Raw genomic sequence first — 7,256 nt, forward strand, 5'->3', positions numbered from 1 at the left:
AGAAAAAAACATTTGGCAAACTCCAAGCAGTCAAGCTAAGAATATTCTTAGCAAACCAAGAATAGAGTTGAACTTCCTTAACTTCATAAAGAATCTCCATCTAAGGCCCCATGTAGCACACCACCCGGCCGCTCTCGGCCGCACTCGGACGCTCTCGGACGCTCTCGGCTGCTCTCGGCTGCTCTCGGCTGCTCTCGGCTGCTCTCGGCTGCTCTCGGAAGTGGGGCCTCGCGCACCTTGGCTTCCTCGCGGCCTCCTCGCTCGCTCGCCCTCCCCCATTTCCGGAAGGACAACTGCTCGCTTTTACCGGAATCCGCCATCTTTTTCCCCGCCGGTTTCGGCTGATCTCGAGGCTCGGCAGGAGTCCTCGCGTCCACCCTTCCCTCTAGCCATTCCCCGAGATCCGTTTCCCTCTCCTTCGCGGGCCTGTCTGCCCCGCACCCCGCGCGGTGGTCTGGGCCTGGCTCCTCCGTTTCCCCGGGCGCCTCCCCCTGCCCCTCCGCTCCCCTTCCCCCCGGGCCGCTGGCCTCCTCGCCATCACGGAGGCCTTCCCACTGGCCTGGGATGCGGGGTGGGCCCGCTCGGTCCGGGGGGTCGTGACCGAGGCCTGAGGAAGCATGGCGTCCGGCAGCACGGCGGCCGGTGAGGAGGAGCGCAGCCTCCGCGAGTGCGAGCTGTACGCGCAGAAGCACAACATCCAGGCGCTGCTCAAGGACTCCATCGTGCAGCTGTGCACGGCGCGGCCCGAGAGGCCCGTGACGTTCCTCCGGGAGTACTTTGAGAAGTTGGAGAAGGAGGAGGCCAGGCTTTCCCAGAGTCAGCAGACGCCGGGCCCCTGCCCGGAGGAGACCGCGCCGGCCCAGCCCCAGCCCGCGGCGGCCCAGCCCCAGCCCGTGGTGAAGGGCCGGCGGCGCCGGGGCGCCATCAGCGCCGAGGTCTACACGGAGGAAGACGCCGTGTCTTTCGTTCGAAAGGTCATACCCAAAGATTTCAAGACGATCGCCGCCTTGGCCAAAGCCATTGAAAAGAACGTGCTGTTTTCGCACCTGGATGAAAACGAGAAGAATGATATTTTCTACGCCATGTTCCCCGTCTCCTTCGCCGCCGGAGAGACGGTTATCCAGCAGGGCGACGACGGGGACATCTTCTATGTGATCGACCAGGGAGAGATGGACGTCTACGTCAACCACGAATGGACCACCGTCCTCGGGGAAGGAGGGAGCTTTGGAGAACTCGCCCTGATTTATGGGACCCCGAGAGCAGCCACGGTCAAAGCAAAGACGAACGTGAAACTGTGGGGGATTGACCGAAACAGCTACCGGAGGATCCTGATGGGGAGCACGCTGAAAAAGCGCCAGATGTACGAAGAGTTCCTCAGCAAAGTGTCGATTTTAGAGTCTTTGGACAAGTGGGAGCGGCTCACGGTAGCCGATGCCTTGGAGCCCGTCCAGTTCGAAGACAGACAGAACATCATGGTGCAGGGAGAACCGGGAGACGAGTTCTTCATTATTTTGGAGGGGTCGGCTGCCGTGCTGCAGCGTCGGTCCGAAAACGAAGATTTTGTGGAAGTGGGAAGATTGGGGCCCTCTGATTATTTTGGTGAAATTGCACTGCTGAAGAATCGCCCTCGTGCGGCCACGGTGGTTGCATGTGGCCCCTTGAAGTGTGTGAAGCTGGATCGACTTCGATTTGAACGAGTCCTTGGCCCATGCTCAGATATCCTCAAACGAAACATCCAGCAGTACAACATTTTCATGGCACTGACTGTCTGAAACCTGCCTCCTTGTGCCTCCCTTTTCTCCTTTTCCCTACTCATGCATCACTCTTGCTTAATTCTGTTTGAAGCGCCAAGTGGCCACTGGCATCACACCTTCTTGTCTGTTTATATGAAAAGTTGCTTTTATTGCACCGTTCTCGATTTGGAGCATTCACTGAATGCTCCCACACAAATAAATAAAGTTCTATAGACTGTGCTGTTACTGCTTCTCTCTGTGTAGTGCTGTGTGCAAACTGGGCAGTGAGTGCCATGCTTTTTGGTGAGGGCAGATGCCAGCACCAATGAATTACCATAGAGTAATGATGTAACATTGCAGGGTTTTTTTGTGGGACATAATTTTCCAGTCAAGCATATTTAGACTATGGCCAACTATGCTGTATTTCTTGATAGAATAAATGGGTTTTCACTAAGCGGTATGGATTAAGAAAAAACGGATATAGAAAAAACAGAATAAAAAGACATCTGCCTGTAATCAAAACTAGTTTAACAGTGAAACAACCCCCATTTTTGCTCATTATTAGATGAATTTTTGTTTGCCAAACTAATTTGCCTGGTTTTGTTTGTATCTTATTACTGTTTATTCTCCAACTCTGAATAATTTTTAAGTGTGGCTATCTATACCAGCCCTTTAAGTTTGAAACCAAATCATAGACTACAAATAGTGGCTTATGATTTAACTACAACTGCCTCAGCTCACAGATTTTATTTATCCAGCTAGTGCCAAATACTGTTTCTGATGCGGAATTCAAAATAAGAATTTGAGATCTACACTTTTGGTTGTTAACTTAGAGCTTTTGGTTAATATATGTTCTTCATTTGACTCCAGTATGATGTCCTATGTTCACTAGACTCTGATTCCAGGAAATTGGATTTGCTGAGTAGATACAGATAGAGTAAATGACACAGAAAAATGAAGGTGATGTTGCTGAAGAGAAGAACCAGTTGGACAAACTGCATTGTCAAGAACTTTCCCCCGATAAGTTCATTGGGTCAGGAAGTTTAGGAATAAGTTTTGTACTTTGGTTTAACACTACCCCTCTCCTTTTTATGTCAGCTAAAACTTACGATGAGGTGGGGTAGGGTAGGATGAGGTGGGATGTGTCTATGTGTCTAAAAGTCCATCCATCCTGCTGGAAGACCTGCTTTCCTGCCTGTCCTGTATTTCTATGACAACCTTTTTTTTTTTTTTTCAAGTCAACTTGTGTTTTGAGTCTTATCTGTAACTCAGTATTTTCCTGCCTTATGAGTTATAATATTCCAACAATACCTAACAATTTATTTTTATTATTTTTAAACACAATTTCACAGTTCTATAATGTAGGCACTTTTATTTTCATTATGATTTATGTATATTGTAGGGTAATATTTGGGAGTGACTGCAGCATTTTTCCATCTATGTGCAACTGGTTCTGATTAATAGTCCTTTCTCCTAGTTTTTCCCAGGTAATTTAAATTGGACATGATAGATTTTTCACAGATTTTAGGTTGTTACTAACTTTAGAATATAAATCTGGGAAAGAAAATTTATTTACATGTTAGTGTGGGATAAAAAGCCACCTTGTTTCAAGTTTTTTAATTTCCAAAATTTACATTAAATGAGGGTTTTCTGCTCTATACTTTGTGTTTACCTATCTTTTTTATACCTAAAGAATTAAAAATTTAAAAAATATGTTCTTATTAACTTAAAAAAAGAACATCTACAGCTAACATCATTTTTTAAAAAATATATAGCTAACATCAAGTTTATGGTGAGAAACTTGCAGCTTTCCCATTAAGATCAGAAACAAGAATGTCCCCACTCATCACTTCTTTTCAACATTTTACTGGAAGTCCTAGCTAATGCAATATGACAAGAAAAAGAAATAAATGATATACAGATTGGGAAGGAAGAAATAGAACTGTCTTTGTTCATAGATAACAAGATTGAACAAGACTCACAATAAGCCTCCTGAAACTAATAAGCAATTACAAGAAAGACTGCTGGATACAAGATTAACATACAAATACCAATAACTTTCCTAAATATTAGCAATGAACATTCAAATTAGAATTTGAAATTAAAAAATGCATTAACATCATTTAAAATTACATCAGAACCCCAAAAAATGAAATACTTGGGTATAATTTAAGACATATATACAAGATATATATAAGGAAAACTAAAGAACTTTGATTAAAAATATTTTAAAAGAATCAAATAATGGAGAAGTAATTTGTGTTTATGGATATTATAATATTTTAAAGATGCCAGTTCTTTCCAACTTAACCTATGTATTCAATTAAATTCCAATCAGTTCCCTAGCATGTTATTTTGTGGCTATTGACAAACCAATTTTAAAGTTTATATGGATGGACAAAAGACTCAGAATAGCTGAATTAATGTTAAGGAAGATCCAAGGTAGAATAATAACACTAACTTCGAGACTTACTATTAAAATGCAGTATAATAAGTGGTATCTATGAACAAATAGACAAATCAATGAAGAAAACATAAAGCCAAGAAACATTCACATAAGTTTTATCAATTGATATTTGACAAAGATTCAAAATCCAGGGCTAGGGATGTGGCTCAAGCGGCATGCGTGCGGCCCGGGTTCGATCCTCAGCACCACATACAAACAAAGATGTTGTGTCCACCGAAAACTAAAAAATAAATATTAAAAAATTCTCTCTCTCTCTCTCTCTCTCTCTCTCTCTCTCTCTCTCTCTCTCTCTCTCTCTTTAAAAAAAATCCATCAATTATGCTTCTTAATATATGCCTACAAGAAAACCTAGGTCCACATAAAAATCCACAAATGGATATATAAGTATAAGAACTTTATTTTTAATGCTAAAGCTTAAAGCAACCCAAATGTCCTTCAGAAGTTCAATGGATAAACTTTGGTACACCCAATCAATGAAATACTCAATACTACAAAAAAAATGAGCTTTCAAACCATGAAAACGTATTTTACTAAGTAAAAGAAACCAATTTAAAAAGGATGTATACTATATGATTCCAACTATATGACATTCCGGAAGACAAAACTGTGGAGATGATGAAAATATCAGTAGCTTCCAGGGACAAAAGGGGAAAGACAGATAGGCAGAACACTCAAGATTCTTAGAGCAGAGAAACTGTTCAGTACAATACAATAGCAAATACTTGTCAATATACATGTATCAAAGCCCATAGAATGTACAGCATCAAGAGCAAAACCTCACAAACTATGGACTTGAAATGATAATGTTGTGTCAATGAAAGTTCATCAGTCGTAACAAACATACCATTCTGGCATGAGACATTGGTGACAGGAAGGCCATGCATGTGTGGAAACAAGGCACCCTGCACTTTCCACTCAATTTTCTGTGAACCTAAAGGGTTAACATATACGAACTACAAGTATATAAGGAGATCTTTAAGGAAAACCAAAAATCCTCATCCACATTAGCATCCAGTGGACAGGTGATGTGTTTTGATGGTGAGAAAGCACACTGCCCCCCACCACCATTACCACCTTTGAGGCCTGGTTCTGTGCATGTTCTGAATATTGGTTAAAACTGGAGGGAAACAAACCAATGTCACTTGCCATGAATTTGGCCCACTTAGTTGTTGGAAATCTTATAGTTCTCAAGAGATTTCCTGTTGCTCTTTTGCCACTGAGTTTGAGGTTAGACACACAAGACCAAAAGTCACGTCTGTGAAGAGGCCACTCTGCTGGCAAAACACTTCTCACTCTGAGGTTCTCTCTGGGAAGAAAGTCATTCATTCAGAGTTCTGTTTCTACCATGGGAACTCTCTGGCCAGAAATGAAACATCACCTGCAGGAGAAAACTAGATTCAGAATATCCTAAAAGCAGAAAACCTTAGTCCATTCTGGTCATTTCTTCTCAAATCTAGTGTTTGTTGAAGACCAAAGTGCTTTCTACAAGAGAAACAATGACAATGTAGACTAAATTTGTGGTACTAGATCCTCAGAAACACAGCAGGCCCGTTCTGCAGCTGGAGACCAGGATAACCATGTGCAGAAGGTGGCTTCCCTGTCTTGTTACTGCAGAGGGAAACTTAAAACAGTAGAAAGAGGATGGAATTGGGAGTCAGGAAAACAGTATCAGTCTTTGTTCTGAGCTGCTGAAGAGCTAATCCATATTGGCTTCCTCATTTGCAAATATAATATTTGCCCTTTCTACTACACAAAACTATTGCAAAAACAATGTAATATAAATAAAAAGACTGAGAAAACACAAATGTAGTGCAGGCATGTCCTACTTAGGTTTATCCAAGATGGCCTCACACAAAATAATGATAGGTCGGTGATGAGCCAGAGCACATTCACATCCTCAGGAGTGCCTCCTTTAGAGACTCTCCGCCTTCCCCAAATATCCCAGGAACTGCCTCAACCACATTCCCTCTCCCTCGGCTCTCATCTTACCTATCACCGTATGACCTCTGAGCACGCTATTCATAACCTCAAGGCTGGAATCCCAGTGGCTCGCAGGTCTCTGTAATGACTATTAGCCACACAATGATCTCCCATCCATGCATAATGGAGAAGGCTGGAAAAGAAGCTTCCTCCCCCACCCTTCGGAGATCCCATATTGAATACTTTTTAATACTTGCAGTGCTCCCAGATGGCTGCACAGCCCAGGGGGCAATTGTAACGATAGAAACTTTAGGCTAAAATTTTTTTAATAAAGACCACAGAGTGGCAAGATGAGGGCGGCACTGGTGAGCCCAGTGCACGATGCATGTTTCAACTCTTCCTAAAGAAAGCCTGCCTATTCTGCACTCCACCTTCTTTTACACACACCCTGTAGATACACTCCTGGGACAGAGTTTCCCATAACCATGTGAGTATTGCTACAGTAGATAGGAGGCCAGGAACTTCTATCCCACATACCCACTTTGGTGGCCACAGGTCCTGGGAGTGCCAGAGAAACAGGGTGTTTGCTTCATGGAGACCAAGCAATTTGTCCCATTTGTCCCAGTGGCTGCTGACAGGTATAGGGAGGGGCCCTGCCCTTCCCTACACACTTGTACAGGTTTTCTCCTTCGCTGTCCTCCAAGAACAGGCACATCTTTTTTATGGATTTTATTTTATAAATACATGACAGTAGAATGCATTGCAATTCTTATTACACATACGGAGCACAATTTTTCATATCTACATATATAAAATGTGTTCACGCCAATTCATGCCTTCATACATGTACTTTGGATAATGACGTCCATTACATTCCACCATCATTGCTAACCCCCTGTCCCCTCCCTTCCCCTCCCACTCCTCTGCCCTATCTAGAGTTTGTCTATTCCTCCCATACTCCCCCTCTCTCCCCCATTATGGGTCAGTCATATCAGAGAAAACATTCAGTATTTGTTTTTTGGGGATTGGCTAACTTCACTTAGCATTATTTTCTCCAACGCCATCCATTTACCTGCAAATGCCATGATTTTATTCTCTTTTATTGCTAAGTAATATTCCATTGTGTATATATACCA

At 43.0% G+C, this 7,256-nt stretch overlaps 1 pseudogene; it reads left to right on the forward strand.

The window, feature by feature from the left end:
* Positions 1–617: 617 nt before the first annotated feature.
* Positions 618–1,772, forward strand: LOC113179887 (cAMP-dependent protein kinase type I-alpha regulatory subunit pseudogene; annotated as a pseudogene).
* Positions 1,773–7,256: the final 5,484 nt, after the last annotated feature.

This window comes from Urocitellus parryii, chromosome 8 (assembly GCF_045843805.1).
Source record: "Urocitellus parryii isolate mUroPar1 chromosome 8, mUroPar1.hap1, whole genome shotgun sequence".
In the NCBI taxonomy this organism is placed as follows: domain Eukaryota; kingdom Metazoa; phylum Chordata; class Mammalia; order Rodentia; family Sciuridae; genus Urocitellus; species Urocitellus parryii.